Source organism: Spermophilus citellus (genome assembly GCF_964194105.1).
Source record: "Spermophilus citellus genome assembly, chromosome: X".
NCBI lineage: Eukaryota > Metazoa > Chordata > Mammalia > Rodentia > Sciuridae > Spermophilus > Spermophilus citellus.
The window spans coordinates 5,656,975-5,678,644 of NC_138190.1; the positions used below are offsets into that span (position 1 = coordinate 5,656,975).

A 21,670-nucleotide genomic window follows, 5' to 3' on the forward strand; every position below is an offset into this window, starting at 1 on the left:
CTACAGTAGTTAGACAGGGTAAACTGTGACAGATGGTCTAGACAAGAGAACAGTTCAGTGAAATCCAGAGGTAAATAAGGGGCAGACTGTGAAAGGACTCAATTCTAAGGCTAAGACTTAAGGCCACTGACTCTAGTGATGTGTCTATTTTTAAGCACATTGCTATGCTCCTATCATTTAAACACAGATTTAGACGGTCAGGTTGGAATGTTTGACACTTACTAAAAAAACGATTTCTTAAGAATAAATCAATCCCAGATAAGATGAGAAAGAAGATGATACGGGCTTTGGGAAAACTGACATGAGTCAGAATTGGCTTGTGAATGGCAGCTGTTTCAACAATTAAGTTCAGCACAGTGATTCAATTTAGTCCAACAAAATCAGGTCTTACATTTCAACTTTTTAATAGCTTCCACTCTTCCAATGAGCTAGGAGAGCTTGGTTTTGGTATAAGACACTGCCACTCTTGTTTAGTCAACATTAAGACAGCAAATCAGAAGGAGAATGTCCGTGCTTGCACTCTTGATAAAATAATCAAATCCCAAGCAACTGCAAGAAGGTAGGCACAGCTAACGCATCCATTGCCATTTGTAATTTTTATTGTCGTGCCAAGTCTTATTTCTCATGTAAGTCAACAACTTTTGAAATATCATTAAAACAAGTAAATATATACAAAAATCCTTCTTTCCATCAACTTCACGTCTTTGAAAGTTTGTCTTATAAAAGGATATTTTATCATACAGATGCACTTTAGTCAGTAGATGCTTGTTTCAGACCAGAGGAATTCACTTTCTTCCATTGTCTCTTAGGGACAAAAGAGTTCTGCCAACACAGTGATCCATGGCACAGTGATGACTTAATGCCTGTATTCTGTGGGCACAGGTGTTTTTATAGAGACAAGATCTTGGTTTAAAAGCATCTTTATTCTCAGACTTACCTTTTGGATTTCTTTATAGAACACCAATTTTATGAAACAAAGGAAATACAAAGGTAGAGGCAGATAAAAGTCTGAAACTTCTCCAGTGCCACAAAGTGACTGGAGTAGGAAAAATAGGTATGATATTCCAATTGTCACCAAAAGACTTGACCTGTGGCTAAAAGTCTTTTATCTACCTTTTTGGGTAAAGCTGAGGAAATCAAAAACCTCTTTTATTTCCATTGTTGTTTGAAATGTTCACATGCAAAGAGACATTCTCTCAGATTCTGCTGAATGTGTGGGAGAACAAAAATACACCCACACATCTGGTATCAGAAGTGTTGAGTGACTGTATGAGAGTATAGAGCAGGAAAAAAATCTGGTTTTTCCTGTACTACTATATTTACAAACTTAATCAATCTCTCTTTTCAGAGTTGTATTCTATTTTTCTAATAAAAAAGAAAAAAAAATCCAAGTTATTGAAAAACTATTTTTTTCCAAATAGAAGAAAATGATAGTCAAAAAAGAACATTACTAATAAATATGATGTAATTGCCATTTGGGATTTTTTTTTTTTTTTTTTTTGCTATTTGGGAATTTTCAAGGCTATAAGAAGCCTTGCCAGGCTGGACACAGTAGCTATGCCTCTAATCCCAATGACTTGGAAGGCTGAGGCAGGAGGACCACAAGTTCAAAGACAGAGTGCGCAACTTATTGAGGCCCTAAGCAACTTAGGGAGACTCTGTCTCTAAATAAAAACTAAAAAGGACTGGGGATGTGACAGTGGTTAAGCGTCCATGGGTTCAATCCCTGGTACAAAAAAAGGAAAAAAAAAAAGCCTTGCCAGGTTGTCTTAAAACACTTGCTCTGGGGACAGAATGCCACCATGCTGTGAAGCAGCTCAAGCTAACCTCATGGAGAAGCCGCCTGGAGAGAGATACCTAAACAACTCCAACAATCCCAGCCATCCCAGGAACCATATAAAAGAGTGCAAAGGCTTTGGCTGACTCTAGCCCCAAATGCTACCTGACAACAACTACCTGAGACTCTGAGCAAGACCCATTAGCTGAGCCTAGTCCATCCACCAAATGACAGATGATAATGCATGTTTTTAAAGCCACTAAATGATAGGGTGGTTTGCTGTGCAGCAGTAGACAATTGGAGCAGTCCCTGAAATATCTTCAATACACGGATTTGATGTTAGCCAGAGAAAGATGGTACAGAGGTGGCTAAGTGTCACAACTTCGCTGCCAGGCTACCTGTGTTTGACTCCATGGATTCATATCCAAGAACCATCACCTTGGGAAATTACTTGCCCTCTAAAATACCTCAGCTTCCTGTGTGTAAAGTGTGTATGATGTCAATAATAGTCTCTATGAGTAGTGGTTGTGAGGTGCAAACAAATTCATGCCAAGTGGCTAACATTACTTGTCAAAAAAAACTAAATAAAGTTCATTTGTTTTTATTATTAACAAAACTGGCCCAGAGAAACTTAAGGGCCATGAGGAGAAAATAAATTGTTTACTTACTTAAATAGATAGGTGGTTTTGATATTTGGACAATTTATTCTGCTGTTTGCAGTGGCTGACAGACCCTGTGGGAAAGAATCATCTCTAAGAGGCAGAGCATGGAAATGGAGCAGGCACACTCAGAGACTGTTTCTGGGAAGTGAAGTGCTCTGTCTTATGTGAGGGAAAAGCTTAATGTTTCTTTTAAAAACCAACCAATGGAAAAGCAAATACAGAAACGATTCCTAAGGTGTCTGTGGCAAAGTTAGCTCCACTGGGTGCTGGGTAATGTATACTGTGCATTCCAGGAATGGTGCTGCCTTGGAAATTTATTATGTGTAACATTTAATAAAGGGAAGAGTTTAAGAAAATACCTGGAGACCTGCATTCTAATTGAGTATCTACTTTGATGTCTGACTTAGGGCAAGTCACTGGAGCTCTGTCTCTTATTTCCAACTACTATAAAACAGGATTACAAGCACATTTGTAGCACCCCCAGACAATAAAAAGTATAGTACAGGGGGAGCAGAGCATCTGAAAACATGAATGCAGAAAAGAGAATGGCCAGAAGGTATGCATGATAATACTGTCAACAACAGGTTGATCTAGAGTCCCTCTGGGTTTCAGCAGGGACACAATGAGGGACATGACGATGTCCTAAAGATATGGATACCTTTCCAGCCTATCACTTATTGAACCAGAATGTTCAGAGACTAGAAAGGACTTCCTTCTTATCTGTGGAATGAATCTGTGCATCATACCATATGATCCATATATCACATATTTGGTGTATACCATATGGTCCATATACCATATTCAGGTATATGTACATCAGAGTGTCATTTAAAAAATGTCAATTGAAATCATACCCACCTGGTTCTGATGAAACCCAAGCCTTTAAAACCAGTGGAGCTTGTGGTTGACACCCTCTATAGGTCTTTGAAAATTCACCCTATAAAAAGATTGGAGAATATTCCAATGGCTGGGAAGGTTATGTCTGTTGGATATAGTAATGAGAGGGTATCAACTACAAAGACCACTTTTGATATGTCACTGGGAAGGATCCCTTCCTTTCTACTTTGGGAGAACTTACATTTTGAAGCAAATGTTGACAAATATTTGGATTTTCTCATATATATATATTTTTTTTCCCCAAGTACTGGTTATAGAATCCAGGGATGTTCTGCCACTAAGCTATATTCCCAGCTCTTTTTATTTTTTATTTTGAGACAGAGTCTCACTAAGTTGCCCAGATCAACCTCGAACTTGCAATCCTCCTGCCTTAGCCTCCCAAGTACCTGGAATTAGAGGTGTGTGCCACCATACTGGGCTTTCATATTTATATTTGTATTCTCATCTCCTATCTCTTGATTCATTGCTTAAGTCAGCTTTGTTAGCATTGTATTTCATTCCAACTTTGGCATATTCTTTTGTAAACTTCTAAAAAGTACCTCTTGCCCAAAATCACGTGTCAATTTAGAGGAACTCCAGATTAGCTTGTGTGCAGCTGAACTAAATAAAATCATTTCTATTTAAATATTTTATGATGAAGATCTTTGTAATCGAAATTATCCCCTGAGACTACTAAACTGACCCAGACACTGGAAGATCACTGAAGGCAGATTCAAGTGCTTTGGGCTGTTCATAGCAGAAATTCCAGCACCTGGGACAGTGCCCAGCATGCAGTAGGTGCTCCATAAATACATGTTGAAACAATGGTGGCTTAAGCTGGATGTGGTGGCTCGTGCCTATACTCCCAACAATTTAGGAGGCTGAGGCAAGAGGATCACAAGTTCATGGTCAGCCTTAGCAACTTAGCAAGACCCTTTCTCAATATTTAAAAACAGAAAAGGCTGGGAATATGATTCAGTGGCTAAGTGCCCAGTTTAATCCCCAGAACAACAACAACAACTAAAAGAATTGTGATTTAAATCAGGAGTAGGCCAGAGAAGCAGCTGTTTGGTGCAGGTGGAAATGTTAAGGATGTGTGAGATTTAAAGGTCCTTTGGAACAAACAAATGACCACAGAGGAAAAGACAGGAGTTCTCAGGGGCTCTCCCTGGGCCTTTGGGTTGTGAAAGGAAGATTTTAAGACAGAGAAACTGTATGGACAAACTCCTGGGAAACCTCCAGTTTAGGTTTCTGGTGTTTTGAGAAAGAATTTCATCCTGGAGTTAAGAAGTAAAACAACCAGGTATGGTGGTGCACAGCTGTAATCAATGTTACTCAAGAGGCCAAGGTGGTGCACAGCTATAATCAAAGTTACTCAGGAGGTCAAGGCTGAGGCCAACCTCAGCAGTTTTGCAAGACTCTCACAGACTTAGTGAGACTACGTCTTAAAATAAAAAATAAAAATAATTGGAGATGTGGCTCAGTGGTAAAGTTCCATTCCCCTGGGATTAACCCCCAGTATGAGAGGGAGGGAGGGAGGGAACATGACCATCTTGGGTGTGGGAGCTCATGACTGCTGAGGCATGAGCCCAGTGGAGAAAGTTAGACTCATCCAAATCTCCCCTCAACAGTAAAGAAGCTTTAGTTTCCAAAATGACTGTCTTGAGTGGAAATTGGGGAGAGAAGGTACTAATAAGAGAAGATAGGCAGGTCCATAATCTTGGTTGGATCACCATCTTGATTGGGTCAGCATTTTTGGTTGGATCACCAAGATATTTGTGATTACTGAAGAAGAAATACATGATTTATCTATGTCAATCATCATTATTTATCATCATTCTCTTCTTGATCTCTAATGGTGCTAAGGGGATTCTTCTAGCCAATGATTGGTTCCATATTTAACCATCTTTTTTCTAAGTCCTCTGAGTTATTTCTTTTCCTTTTGTCAAATCCTTTTACAAACACAATATTTGGGATTGCAGAACCTTACCATGAAATAAGTGTAAGATTTTTTCGTGGGATTTCAAAACACTTTCACACCATCACCACATCAGATGTTCAACAGATTTGTATGATCATATAAGTGAGTAACTTAGTGGTCTAATCCAAGAATTGGTGAACTTTTACTGTAAAGGAACTGATTATAAATATTTTCAGCTTTGCAGGTTATACAGTCTCTGCCATGACCACTCAATTTCATGCTGTAGCATGAAAGCAGCCATCAATAACACATTCAAGAACAAATAAGTCTGTGTTCCAATAAAAATTTATTTGTAAAAAAAAACCCACTTTACTCATAGAAATAGACTATTCGCTGACCTTTGATCTATATTCTTGCTATTCGATATGTACTCCATGAACCACTTGTATAAGCATCCCCTGGGAACTTCATAGAAAGACAGAATCCTAGTCCCAGACTTCCTCAATCTGAATCTGTATTTTAGCAAGAACCTTGTTTGAGGAGCACTGAACTGAATGACATAGGGTTTCATAAGGAAATGATCCTATTTTTCTCCCAAACTCCTTCCATGTATAGTCAGGCGGTAAGCAATGCACGGGGCAATAGGGTCAGTCTCAATCACTTAACAAATCTCACGAAGAGTCCAGCATCAACTATTGTCTTCAGCTTCAGGCCCAGGCCAGAGTTGCAGACAGGGAAATTCCCATACAACAGCTATTCAAAGTGGGTTAATTCCTGTTCCTTTATACACATGAGAGCAGTCAAATTAAGTGACTGGCACAGAGTCAGTAGAACAGGGAAAATGAAAGACCTAAACCCTTGTCTTCAAGATTGGACTGTTCCCCTCCCAAAACTTATTTTTACAAACAATTTCTTTTAATCCAAACCTTCCAACTGTTTAAGCCAGAGGTAAAGTTAAAGTTATTTTATTTCCACTGAGGAACTGCCATTACACCATCCTTCCACATATTATGGAGCATAATATGTAGCATAATGCTACAATGATCAGATAAATAAGGAGAAAATTTAAAAATTTTTATCACTTAAGAAAATACATATTTTATTTTTTCATGTATATTTTACATATTTTCTGTGTCAAAAACCCAGGATTGAATTGATGGAGAAAAATGTTTGCTCTGGAAAAACCAAAACCAAACAGGTTTACATTCTTTCAGGTTTGTTTTTAAAATATACTCACATGCTCATAGAAGTATCTGAAATCATATATCATGTTTCCTGTTGTTGTTGGTCTCTGAGGTGGTTTATTGGCACTTCTCTATTTCTACCTATTTCATGCTCTTCTGTAGTATTGGAGATTCATTCCAATGTTTATGCTACTTTTAGAATACAAAGTAAAGCACATACTTATTTTGACAAAATATAGAAAGGAAGACTCTTTCTCTGTTTTTAGCTTTTGTTATCTTCCATTTTCCATTATCTGTAACTTTAGGATCAACCTAGAAAAAGAGAGCAAATTTTGGCAAGTTCTCTTACTTGGAATGTGTAACCTATGTCACGTGAAAAAGAAAAAAAGCAACTGTGAATTTGATTTTCAGGGAAACATGTGATTTCAGGAAAAACTACCAAAAAAATCCAAAAACCACTTCATGAAGAAATGTCTCTATGTAGGTTAGGTAAATGTATTTGTGTTGATTCTGGGATGAGCAGGGCCTTAGAATTGGAATCTTCTATGTATCAAAATAAAGCAGGCAGGAGCATGACCCACCTTTATCTTGGATCTGCAGAGGTCAAGGTTGAGATTTAGAAATTTGTTGATTTCTCTTCCAGCATGTATTTCTTTTTTTCCCCTGTTCTCTTCCTTCTTCTCCTCCTTCTCCTCCTTCTCCTCCTCCTCTTTCTTCTTTTTTTCCTCTTCCTCCTCTTCTTCCTCTTCCCCTTATCCTCCTCCTCCTCTTCTTTTTTTAGTGCTGTGGATTGAACCCAGGGCCTTGCACATGCTAAGCATGTGCTTGACCACTGAGTTATACCCCCAGCTATTTATTTCTTGGTTTCCTGATGGCCAGTTTAAGAACCACCAACTCAGTCCCAAGCCCATAAATTCAGTTTAAATCACCTTACTGAATAATTCTGGGTGACAGTCCATGTTAGTCATAAACTTGAGATGGTGAATGTTGGTAATGTTGAAGGGAAAGGACATCCATCTCATGACCGAATTTGAGTGCTCTTCAGCCTGTGTAGCCCTCTCCAACCTACATACCCTTCACTTGATCTTTGTCCCAACTCGAGAAACTATAACTCATCCTTCTTGCTAAAATATGCCTTTTCCAATGCAGCTGTCAGGCTATCCCTACCCTTACTACCCCAGTGAGGGAAGAGGAAGTAGTTACTCCATTTTTTTTTTTTTTTTGATTCTTCACACTGTGGCTGTTTATTTGCACCTTACCTCCTTTGGGATGTGCATTTCTTGAGCTTAAGAACTATATATTATTAATTATTTGGTTTCCCAAATAACTTAGGGTCTGATACAAAATACACACTCAACTACCCTTCTTTTGGAAGGTATCTATTAGTTTTCCACCAGTTTTGTGTAAATTTAAAAAGTTACATATTTCCACAGGTTTGGTTGAAAAGCAGAACTCTCCTCTCATCTCTCCCCAGCTTTTATTTTCTACTCCCTCAACTGACTCTTTCGAAAGTCACCTTCATGCCTCTAGGTAGCATACTTATACCACTATTTCTTAATTTTCCACTTTGTGCATTATCCATTAGCTTTCCACTTCAGAGACTGATAATAACAGCTCTCTTCATGTCACTGCTTCACTGTCCCCCGATTCATACATACATGCCCTATCCTCCATCCTGGAATGGCCTCATTCTGGAACTGTGGTCAGATCGTGATTCTAACTTTGCATGATACAGAGATGGCAATGCTGGCTTAGCTGTTTGTTCTCTCTGGAGATAGAAATGGTCATTTTTTTCTAGTTAGCTTAGTTCTTTTCACATACCTATGATATGTTCTCAAATACTACCCTTGTTGCATATCTCTCTTTGTGTTATATTCAAACACATCAGGAATTCTATCGGCTTCATCCTTTTGGAGAAATCTATCCAGAATTGGTGCTTCCTTTGTCTCTCCATCACCCTCATGTCTCCCTTTCTGAATACCTTGGGATTCCCTCCACCCCTTGCCTTGGCTCTCCTGTTTCCTCTGTGTTCTCCTTCTTTTTTACACCCTGTTAGGTGAAGTGCATCCCTTGGGGATTTCTGAGAAACCATGCATGGAATGCAGGTATTTCAAGACACTGCATGGCAGAAGCTGTCTTTGCCCATTATTGATAGCTTTATCATTCTATGGAATTCCATGCTGTATGTCATTTCCTTCAGAAATTAGAAGACATTGTTTTACTTTCTTTTATTTTGAGTGTTGCTATTGGTAAATCCAATATCATTCTGGTTTCTGATCCTTTGAGTGAAATCACTCTTTCACCTCCAGCTGAATACTTTGCCCATCTTTTGGTGCTTACTGGTCTCACATTTCATGATGAGATATCATGGTATGCTTCTGTTCTCTCAAATGTTGTTCCCTTTGTACCTGATACATTGTGGGGAAGCCTTTCAAATTGGAAAATCACATCTCTAATTTCTAGAGAATTTTCTTGGATTATTTATCCAATAATTTCTAACTGCCCATTTTCAATTGTCTCTGCTTTGCCACTTCTATATTTTGAATTTTATGTTTGGGACCACCCTTTTAATGTTTCCTCCATTTTCCTTGACTTTCTCTTTTACATTTATTTCATGGCAGATTTGTCTCATGTTTCCTTCCAACATGTCCAGTCTTTCATATCTGCTATTTTATTTTAAATTTCTAATCACTGTTATTTTATTTGCCAAGTGTTCCTTTTCGTAGCATCTGTCCTGTTTCATCCACACAATAGCATCTGTTATTTCTCCAAGGATATTGACATCTTTGAACTTTTCTTTTCCTTACATAACCTCCCTTTCCCCCAAACTGTTTTTTAATGCTGTCCTTTACATTGCATGCCTCTTCCCTCCAATGTTTGGCAATCCTTAACTGCTTGTTAAGGACAGACTGATAGGAAGCTCTAAGCACATGGTAGAGTTTTCTGTGGGCTTCCTTCTAGAGAGATAATACTTGTTTTATTGGGAAACTTATGATGTCAGTCTCTTTAGATATTTTTCTCTATGCTAGTAAGATTTTCTGAGAGGACCCCTATACTCCTATTTGTCATGAGCAAGCTGAGGTCCCAGCATTGTGAGTGTGAGAAGGTGGCCAAAGTTACAGTGTTGGCATCTCAGCATCTAAAAGAAAAGTTATTAATTCCATTCTTTTTAACATGAAATCCTTGCTGTAACCTGGAGATTCACAGCCTTGGCACTAAACACATTTTGGGCAGAATGATTCTTCATTTTTGGTGGCTCTGCTGTGCATTGTAGGAAGCTTAGCATCCTTGGCCTCTAACTCACCAGGTGCCAGTAACATCTATTCGTCTGACTGGGACAACCAAAAATGTCTCCAGACATTGTTAAATGTCCCTTGTAAGGGAAAAATCACCCTGGGTTGAGAAATGCTGCTCTAAATCTACCAGACTTGAGACTTTCCCTTTCTGAAGAATAAATATCCGTTTTTTGTTCTGGGCTTAGTGAACATTAGATCCTGAGTGCTCAGAGGATCTGGGGTTTTAACTATTTCTTAAATAAACATTCCACTAACCCTTCTATCATTAGCTCCACATTTGCACTTTTTGCTGCAGTACCTGGACCAATCAATTCCTGAGCCTTTGGGGGTCTCATAATACTGGGTTTTCCTTAGCTTTTTCCATTGCTGATTTAGGTTCCTACTTTCTTGGGCCTGCTAAATCTATTAGCATATCCATCTGCTCACCAGCTGCAGAAATTCTGTTCCTGTTATCTCCTCTCCTTTTCTTTGTTGTCCTGAGTTTCTGCCTTTTGTTTTGCAAATGTCTTTACAGTCAAAAGAGTGAAGGAAAGGATTTCAGGAAGAAGTAGAGGACACATGTGTATTCTAATGAACTGTCTTTATGAGAAGCTGAGTCAATCAAGTTGTAGAAATGCAGTCTACAATATAATATTTTAGGGGGGAAGGGGACAGGGAGCCAAAGCTAAGGACTGTTGGAAGGAGCAGTGGCTACTACGTGTATTCCATCTACCATGTTTAAGTGCTAGAGCCCACTGAATGGTTGTTAACCTCTTTAAGTACTCCCAAGACCACCCAACATGCCATGTTCCTAGCAAATTATGTTGTCCACACACAAAGCACTAAAAAAAAGGTGGGAGCTATTACTTGGCTCCCACTTTAGCTCCATGATAAGATTCTTAGTGGATGAGTTTCTCTGTTCTTCGGAATCTGGCTTACCATAGTGAGGTACTAATCCCCTCTCATATTCCATGACTGGACTGAGGATCTGTCAAAATTTTTCCTGTATGAGAAAAACAGAGAATTGCTCTCAGGGAAACGTGAACATGATGGGTGTAACACATTAGTTCCAGAGGCTATGGCTTCAGACTTTTGCTGCTTTTCACACCCCGCCCCCAACTCCTGTCTATTACTGGAGTAGATGCTTCTTCCTGGCCCCTCCCTCTCTTAGCTCCAGATTTTGTCCTTTCCTTGGCTTACTTCCCCCCCAAGCCATCCAGAGGAATACCAGGTAAAAGGATGAGTCTATTGTGGCTCAGCTGCTTTATCTAACTCAAGGAAACAAATTGACCAATACAGAGTAGACTTCTGACTAGGTTATACCGACTAGTGCAAAGCTATCACTGATGTGGAATATACTCATTGCCTGATTACTAAATATTAATTTAACTTAACCTCTCTTCTTCAAAGAAAGAGAATCAAAATACTATTTTGTAGGAAACTTCCTCTATAGACTTTCCTCATCTTTTGAGACTAGATAATACCAAATAGAACTTTAAGTATCCTCCTATTAATGTTTTTATGGAACATTTCTCTGTGATTATAGCTTAAATAAATATTAGAGTGGTTATTAAAGTCATCATGAATATTCTATTCTCATTTCTTTCCTGTCAGGCCATGGGATTTCACTCCTGACTGATGGTAGATGTGGACAGATGACTTGCATCTATTAAAAATGATGTGTGGAGAAACTTTAAAAAGTGAGTATATAATTTAGCATCTATGCTTACCTGTTCTGTCCAAATGGATTTTCCATCAGCCTGATTCCTTGAGTGACTACAATGAAAAGAGACCCTTGAAAACTTGTTTTGGACATGTAAATTCCATTTGGGTTGAAGAGCTAAGACTTGGGGGAAGCTGCTCGTTACTACACCATAATCTGGTATCTACTGACTAATACAAATCTGACGGTTAGAGGAGTTTGTATAATTCAGAAGTTTTCATGTTTTAGAGGAAAGTGTGTGTGTGTGTGTGTGTGTGTGTGTGTGTGTGTGTGTGTAAGACAAGTTAGGCAAAACTTCGTTTGAATGTGATTTGGAATCTGGAGAGACCCAGATTGGCCTCTTCTTTCCTTCTTGTGAATTCCTAAAACACCTTTATTTTATTTATTTATTTTTATGTGGTGCTGAGGATCAAAACCGGCCTCACATGTGCTAGATGAGTGCTCTACCACCAAGCCACAATCCCAGCCCCCTAAAACACCTTGTTATAGTCTTATCCAAAGACAATTTGAAAACCATTACCAAAGACCTCCAAACTACTATCAATATATCTACATGATTAAGAGTTGGATGCTTCCTTTTTATATAGCAGCAATGTGAAAAATCCATTTTATAATCCCTAAATAATAAGCCCAAACTAATTATAATCAGGAAAAATGAAATAAAAACCAAAACAATGGGGATCTTTTCCCAGTGAATGTATGATAATCACATACACATGGGCTTAGTATGAAGGCAGGGTATGTGTTTGCATTTCCAAAAGCAGCAGAACTTTGAGAATAGGACTAAACATCAGTAAGGGACCCAAGGGATTCCATGTTAGTTTGTCTTACCTTGGGTCTGCTTTCATCTTTTCCTCCTCACCTGATTTCTCAGTTCTGTTGTCAGCTTAGTTATTACATGTTAGTTAAAGCAAAATGTCACAATGCTTTCAAGCATCCACAAACAATACAATGTCTTGGTCCTTTGAGAAACTGAATTAAACCATGCACTCTAGGGGAAAAAATTATATCTGTACATTTAAATGTGCATCAATTTGCAGGGATCTTAAGTCTTTCCTAAACCCTAGCTTAAGAAGTCCTGATCAAATAGTTCTCCAAATTTATCCAGAATTAATTTGGCCTTTTCAAATTGTTTGGATTTCTGCACACAATCCCACATATTGTTTATGCATTCATTTATCAATGGATAAGTATATTGCTCCTATCTTTCAGCTATTGTGAATAATACTACTATGAACCTGAAGTGTACAAATATTTGTTCAAGTCCATGATTTCAATTCTTTTGAGTACATACCCAGAAGCAGACTTGCTGGAACATCTAGCAATTCTGGTTTTGTTTTTTTAAGGAAGTGCTGTACTGCTTTCCTTGGCAGTTGCGCAATTTTACATTCTCACCAACAGTACACCAGAGTTCTAACTTCTCCACATTCTTGCCAACACTTATTTTCTGTGTTTTAAAAAATTTCTTCTTTTTAGGATGATAGCCTTACAATCTAAAGGGTATGAGACATTATCTTATTTTGGTTTTGATTTGCATTTCCTGAATTATGTTGAATGTCTTTTCATGTATTTATTGGTCATTTGCATATCTTTTTTGGAGGAATATCTATTTGATATTTATTGCTTCTTTAAACTGGGTTGTTTGATGTTAATTGTTGAGATGTAGGTATTCTTTATTTATTCTCAATATTAACCCTTATCTGATATGTGGTTTGCAAACATTTTCTCCCATTCTATGGGTTGCTTTTTTACTTTGTTATAGTTGCTCTTTGATGTGCTAAAAATTAAAAATTTGATGTAGTCTAATTCTGTTGTTGTTGTTGTCTGTGCTTTTAGTGTCATATCCAAGACATCATTGTCAAATTTAATGTACTGGAGATTTCCCACTATTTTCTTCTAGGAATTTTATAGTTTTAACTTGTGTTTAAAGTTCTTTAATCCATTCTGATTTAATTTTTGTATATTGTACGAGGAGCCAACCTAATTCTTTTGCATATAGATATGTAATTTTCCAAACACTATGTGTAGAAAAAAACACATGAATGGTCTTGGCACCTTTGCTGGATATCATTTGACCATATATATGAAGATTTATATCTGGGATCTTTATTCTGTTCTGTTTGATTGAGCTACATATCTGACTTATGCCAGTTCCACACTATTTTGATTATTGATGTTTTGCAATAAGTTTTGAAAACTGGAAGCATAAGACTTTTAACTTTGTTTGTTCTTAAGATTATTTTGACTATTCAGTATCCCATGAGATTCCATATTGATTTTAGGAGAAATTTTTCTATTTCTACAGAAAGCATTATTGGGACTTCAATATTGTTAGCATTGAATATGTAAATCACTTTAGGTAGTACAGACATCTTAACAATACTAAGTCTTCCAATCCTTGAACATAGGTGTCTTTCCATGTATTTGTGAACTCCTTGATTACTTCCAGCAATGTATTCTAGTTTTTAGTGTATGAGTCTTTCACCTCCTTGATTAAGTTTACTCTTAAGCATTTTTGATGCTTTTGGAAATAAAAGTCTTTTAAATTTCCTTTTCATATTGTTAATTGTAGGTACCTAGAAACCCAACTGTTTTGTGTGTAGATTACTGAAAACTTTGCTGAGCTTTTTTTTAAATAAGTGCTGTTATATATATGTGTGTGTGTGTGTGTGTGTGTGTGTGTGTGTGTGTGTGACATGCACACTTGTAATCTCTAGGGTTTCCTGCATAAGAGATCATATAATCTGAACAGAGATAAGTTTACCTCTTTTCCAATTTGAATGCTTTCTATTTCTTTTTCTTGCCTAATTCCTGTGACTAGGACTTCTGGTACTATGTTAAATAGAAGTAGCAAAATTTGGCATGCTTGTTTCTGATCTTAGAGGAAAAGTTTTCAGTCTCTTGCCATTAAGTATGTTATTAGTTGTTGGATTTTCGTATATGACCTTAATTATGTTGTACTTTCTTTCTATTCCTGGTTTGTTAAACAGTTTTATCATAAAAGTGTGTGTCAATTTGTCAACTGCTGCATCAATGAGATAAGGATGTAGTTTTTTTCCTTCACTATTTTAATGTGGTATATTACATTTATTGTGCATCTTTTTAAAGCATAGAGTTAAAAAAATTTTCAAGTAAAATTCAGGCTAAACAAAGTTTTGATAGGTCATCTCATTGTTATCTGTACATCTAGATAAGGCTTCTCCAATCTTTATAAGAAGCACCCGCAGATTTTCTTGAGTTTTATCTATTCTCCTCATTTCCCTTGTGGTCACTTTCTTAAAATATACTTTTCAACTATGAAATATTTTTCTCTTGAAACAGATGCAAATCTGCAACCTTAAAATCACAGATGGTTAAGACTGAAAATAACTTTAGAGTTCATTTTGTCCACCTGGCCTAAGAACACAGAACTTGTTACTTGTTTTTGTTTTTTTTTTTAATGTGCTACTGAGTATATTTCAACAATCCAAGTTTCATTTCTCATTATGTATTTATGGCCTAATATATACATATGAATAATGAGATACATGATTACATATAGGACTGGCTATTAGTAGATCTAAAAATATTCCACTACAACCAGAATATGTCTTCCTATTTTTACACTTTTGAAAGCCATGTGGCTAGTTTTATGCATGAGTATGCTAGATAAAAAAAATGTAATTTACAAAAAAGTGAAATTTACATGATCTCATTGAGTCCATCAAACAACCCAGTGAAACAGACATTATAGTTCTCAATAGACACATACAGATCAAAAGAATGATTATGAAATGGTAGACAAATAGACATGTGGAGAATTCTAGAGAAGTGATATGATTACAGTCTGAGAAAGGAGTTAGAAGTTTAAGTTGTTATGCTGTATATCAAATAAACATTAAAAATTTAGATGCAAACAAATTTAGAAAAGGAATTTATTAGTTTTAGCATTAAAGTGGAAATAACCATATGAAGTCATATCCTTAAATAAAGAATCTTTCCAGCTCCATCACTAAGGTGATCTGGAAGCCAACTGCTTATACACATATAGAACTCTTTAATATGAACCCCAAACCCAGATGTGGTTTTTCCAATTCTATTGTTCATTAAAAGAGAATTTTTCTATCTGATTTTATATCTTGCTGGAGGAAAAAAAACAGATGGGTTTGAAACATTTGTTTTTACTAGGAATTTAAGTCTGTGAAAGGCTATGAGTCCATGATGAATACTATAAAGAAGAACAATTAATATAAAGTGTGCAAAAGGAAGTCATAATACAAACTAAGGATAACAAGAGATACAAAATGCTTCATTGTATTTTATTGCACAAAGGGTACTGATTTAAAAGGTTATTCTACAGTTTTAATAAGCAAGTCCCTTATTTATAAAGTATCATTTGTATCTTTCTCTCCATCTCAGGTAGAAAAGGCTAGATATAGGTAACTAAACAAAACAAATGTTGCCAGGAAAAGCTAGAGCAAGACTGAGGGAGACAGATGGAGTAGCTCAGATAATCATACTCAGTAATCACATAAAAGGAGGATAGAAAAAATAAAAAAAAAATCCACTGACAACCATTGGATACTATAATGGTGGATATATGTCCTTAGGCACATTTGTCCAAAGCCTGAGTTATAATGTACATAGTAGACTGGGTGATAGTGATGTGTCAATGTATGTTGATCAAATATGTACCACTGTGATGGAGATATTGATGAGGCAGGCTATGCATGAATGGGGGCAGCAGGTTCTTTGAAAATCTCTGTGCCTTCTACTCAACTTGCTGTGAACCTAATACTGGTCTAAAAAAATATAGCCGGAAGGACAGCAGAATAAAATAGACACTACTATTGCTGTATGTATATACGTGACTGTACGACCAATGTGATTCAGCAACCTGTACACTCAGAAAAAGGAGTAATTATACCCCATTTGTTTCAAATGTGTGATATGTCAAGATCATTGTACTGTCATGTGTAACTAATTAAAACAAATAATTTTTAGAAAAGGAAAAAAAATATAGTCTGTTGAAAAAACACAAAACATACAAAAATTTAGGATCTAACACTGATACCATATTAATGGGATCCATTTTGATAATTTGAGAGTATTTAGAATTTTAGAGCATTTGAAACAGTAGGAAATAGTTTATTTTACATTATCATTTACCACTAGTTTAAAGCCTCACAGATGGGCAGTTTCATCATGTATAACTAAAAAGAAGCAATGATAAAAAAAAAAAAGAGTCAACTGTTAGAATCAGCTGTTAAAATTGAGGCAAAAAGGCTTCAGGACAGGAAGGTATTCATCTGGCATTCTGGACAAGATTACGAAATGTAAATCTCTGAAGGGAAAACCATTAAAAATAAAAAATAGGGAAGACTGGCAAATCCACAGAGATGGCTTGTAAATGAGCAGGCTAGGGGTTCCTTCAACTCTAATTCAAAAAATTTATATAAGCTGGGATTTTATTTATGGTGGCAGAAATAGGATGATTTTTCAAGAATGGAGGGGGATGGATATATGGAGATTGACTATTAAAATGGTAAGAATTTTGCTTTCATGTCATCAGTACTACTGGGGTGAAATGATGTTCTTATCACCTGACACCCTGATACCAAGATCAAGACTTGGAGCTTGGGGCAGGCATGCCCACAAGGTATACGAACTAAAAAACTTGGTCCGAGCTGCAAGTTAACCTCTTTCTCTAAACCAGAGATTCCTATTTTTCTTTGGAGGATGTCAACACTCCCCTGCCCATTAAATCAACAAGGATCTCTGGCAAGGGTCTTCACTGAAAATAGAGGAATCAGAATTTCCTCTGGACATATGTAAGAAAAGCTCCCCAAGGGATTCTAACCTCCCTCCTACTTGGGAAGGACAAGTGTTCTCTATTGTGAATAACACTTCTCATCAACTGTTGCAAAAAGTTAAAATAATACTTTATGAAATAGCATTAAGAATCTGAGTTTCAAGGGGAACTTTTCATACAATTAAAAGTGAAAGAATTTTAAAACAGAAACATGATGATTTAAATAATTAAATGGATTAACTAAATCATCTTACAGACTATACTCCAAAGCCCCTAGTTTTCTTGACATAGTTCAAATAATTCCACCAAATTCAGTTAAACTTCTGAAGGACACTACTATCATCAATGAAAATAATTCACTCAAATAAAGACTTGTATTTTACTAATATGGGTACTGCATTAAGTAAAATGAATGAAATGTCAGTAAGCAAAGGCAGGAATCTTTTATTCTTTCCATAATGTGCCTAAGCTAGCAATGAAGAATAAACTTTATATGTTGTGTCAAATATAGTTGACTTCCATAACTCCATTGGATAGAAGATTGAGACACCCTTGCTTAGGGAATCCCGGCAGGCTATCATCAAACTAAAGATGTCTGCCCTGGACACCAACACACATTCCCATACCACACTAAGGGTTCGTTTCTGTGAAGTGATTAGAAATTGCACTCCCAATGCTTGAGTAACTTCCAATCTGGTTTGGGAATTGAAACACCAAAAGGTGAGGAAATAGAACATTTCTCAGGCAATATGGACACTTCCATAAAGCTCTCCTGTGGCCCTCTTGTGGGACTAATTGCTCCTTTCTTGTTACTTCCATTAGCATTTTATGAGCACAGTTACATGACTACTGCTTTTATTATTGTTCTTACAGGATTACTGCTCCCTTGTTAGTTTGCAATGCCCTTGAGGGCAGTGGCTGCGCTCCATTGCTCCATGGCCCTCAGAGCCCTCAGAGCTCTGCTCTGTGCTTATGAAGAGGGTTAAAGAAAATCAGATAAATGGGGTGGAAATACCAGGCTTTGCTCTCAGTGACCCAGCACCCCCTTGCTGCCTACCACCCCTAGGCCTATTTCTATAACTTTCCCACAGAGTCTATCAGCTACACTTGCAAATTCTAAATAAATTCCACTTCTCTTTAAGTTCCCCCAGTGTTGTGTTTCAGTTGTTTGAAACCAAGCACCTTGCCTGGGACATTCCTCCCCAAATATCTGGTGTTTTCTCCCTTTATTCCCTGACTCTCATCACTCACTTCCTCTCTGATGTGGCATGGCAGGAGCCACATAACTTAAGGACTGATGAAAATTCCCAAAGCATGGGAATTTTAGTCAAATGACTCCAGGATCAAATTCCAGCTCTCCCACCCACTGTGTGGCCTGGGGTAAGTGAATTCTCCTTCTGGACACCCAGTTATCCAGAAAGAATGACTACCTCAGGAAGTAGCCGTGAGGGCCAAGGTCATCACACAACTCAGTTACCTAGCTTCCCAAGCTCCCTTACTCAACTAGATATTTTAGTCATTGCCATGTGAATCTAGTATATCATAACTATTTAAATCCATTATTATTTATCTGATTGTAAAACCAATACCTTATTTCCCTCACTGCAGGGGAAAAAAACGTAAGACCTTCACCCCTACCCCACCCCAGACTGGGCAGTATCCTATCCACAGTAGGTTCTTGGTGAATGTATACATTGTGTGAGAGCTTGTGATACATATTCACAGCCACAGGGTGGCCTCATCTTGCTTTACTTCTTGACATTGTACTGCCTGCCGCCTGTGGTCTTTGCTGACTGGTCAGATTTATTGTCCAGCTCCTGAAGGGGCTTCTAAGGGTACTAAAGGACAGATCGAGATGATGTCTGGATTTTCCTGGTAGAGCTCCCTGCCTACTGACGCTGGACAGGGCAAATGCCCTCTAGCCAAAGACCCTTAAGAACCTACTTTTGCTGAAGAAGTTGGATTTCTTAGTCCTTGCAGCAAGGAATACACACTTTGTGGAGTCGTGGAGTGTCTCAGGATGAGGGTGCTAGAAAAGACTTCCTGTATAGAAAAGAGCTACTATAGCAAATTGGAGACTGCTATTCTTTCAAAAGCCTGCTACAAGGTTAGCCTTTGGCCTCTATCAGAGAACTTGCATTCTGGGAATAGTCCCACCATTCCCTAACTGATAAGAATAGCTCCTTGTGCTTAAACTGTGCAAATAATGTGGTTTATGTGGAGCACCTGCTTTCCTTCTGAGAGTCTGAAATTTGGCCTGTTGCTAGGCAGAAGCTGGCTATATGACTGGCCCCCAGTAAAACATTGGGTGCTACATCTCTAAGGAGCATGCCTGATGACAATATTGCACACTGTTATCATAACTCAGTGCTGGAGAAATTAAGCATATTCTGTGTAACTCCACTGGGAGAAGACTCTGGAAGCTTAGGCCTGTTTTTTTCTGAACTTTGCCCACATACCTTTTACCTTTGCTGGTTTTGATATATCTTTTTACTGTGACAATCACTATATGCTGAGTCTTATGAACTTTTCTAGTAAATCACCAAATTTGGGAGTGGTCTTAGGGGTGTCTGACATACTTATGATAATATCTGAAGTTACATAAATGTCTTTGGGGAAGGTGTAAAGGAGTGGGACTTGTTCTAAATCAAATGATCTCAAGGAGCAGGAGCAATTCTGTGATCTGGTATCTCAGGAAGTCTTACCTAGGAGGAAAGATGAGAACAAGGCTGAAGCTGAAAGGAGCAGTTGTCACTTATATTAACCAGGAGAGGGGGTATTTTGTATTTCGTGACTTGGACAGTGTGTTTTGTCTGTATGGAGGAGTCTGGGTTTTGTCTTATTCCATCACAGCCGCAGAGTGGCCTTTAAAGTTGATGCTTGGTGAAATTGCTCTTGTTCAACAGGAAAACACCCAGACCCAGCTGTGGGTGCCCACCAGCTCCAAAGTATCAGTGGCTGCTTTTCTCTTTTCCTAAACTGTAATGCAATCTCAAATCATTTCATCTTTAATGCCATAACTTTCATTTATATAGAAAATTTTCTTTATAATGGTTTAGATTTCTCAGGCCTTTATAATTATTGCAGGCCTCCAATTTCCCATACCTATTGAGTGCCTGTTACCTTTAGTTTGTTTTTTTTTTTATCCCAGCCATTCTTACTGGGGTGAAGTGGTATCTCATTGTAGTTTTGATTTACATTTCCTTGATCATTAGTGATGTTGAACATTTTTTCATGTACCTGTTAGCTGCATTTGTGTCTTCTTTTGAGAAATGTCTGTTTAGGTCTATTGCCCATTTTTAATAAAGCTATTTGTTTTTGCTATTGAGTTTTTGGAGTTCCTTGTATATTCTGAATATTAATCCCTTATCAGAAGTATAGTTGGCAAATACTTTCTCCCATTCGATAGGTTGTCTCTTCACTTTGATGATTGTTTGCTTCATTGTGCAGAAACTTTTTTTGTTTCATGTAATCTCATTTGTCTATTTTTGCTTTTGTTTCTTATGCTTTCAGGGTGTTATCCATTGCCTGTTCCAATGTCCCAAAGCATTTCTCCTATGTATTCCTATTGTAGTGTCATCATTTCAGGTCTTTAATCATTTCTGTCTTTAATTCAGTTTGATTTTTGTAACAGGTGAAAGGTATGGGTCTAGTTCCATTTTTTCACATAAATATCAAAAATTTCTGTAAGCACTTTTTGACTTCAGCTTCCAATATCTATCATAAAGGCCTCTTTGGCATCTTCTGGAATAAGAGTTGGGATGCTCATTCTACTGACAAGGCCCCTCTTGGCATGTTCCCCAGGGGAGTAGGTAGCTGCCAACAGTTGGTAACTACCTCATGATTTTCCTTACAATGAGTCCTGATTTTCAGTTTTGGAGAAGGAGTCCACTCAGCACCTCACACCAGTAATTCTAACTTCATCAATCAGCAAAGTGGAAGACAAAGTCTTAATTTTAGGGAACTATTTACGACTGTGGCAAAGCATCTAAATCTGCACAGTGCAAAACAGTAGGCATTAGCCTTGTGACCATTGTTGAGCCCTTCAAATGTGATTAATCACCACTAAGTTGTGCTGTAATTGTATAATATATACTGGGGCGGGAGAGGGGCTGAGGATGTAGCTCAGTGGTATGGTGTTTGCCTTGCATGCAAAGACCCTGGATTCAATCCTCTAGTACCAAAAAAACAACCAACAAACAAAAACCAACAACAAAAAAACTACACACCAGATTCCAAAGACATGGTATAAAGAGATTAATAATTTCTGTATTGCTTATGTATTCAATTGGTAATATTTTTGATAAATTGGATTAAATAAAACATTATTAAAATGAATTTTATCTGTTTCTTTTTAATGTTTTTTTTAATTGGCCACTAGGAAATTTAGTTTTAACTATGTGTCTCACATCATATTTGTCACAGACAGGGCTGTTTTAAACCAGGAGTTGGTAAACCATA

General features: G+C 37.4%; 1 long non-coding RNA gene across 2 annotated transcripts in view; it reads left to right on the forward strand.

Moving 5' to 3' along the window:
* LOC308639950 overlaps positions 1-21,670 on the forward strand; it is a 176,188-nt gene that overhangs the window by 132,607 nt on the left and 21,911 nt on the right. For both annotated transcript variants that reach the window (XR_014020134.1, XR_014020135.1), the window contains one exon: positions 11,310-11,395. This is a non-coding gene — a long non-coding RNA (uncharacterized lncRNA). The remainder of the gene's footprint in view (positions 1-11,309; positions 11,396-21,670) is intronic.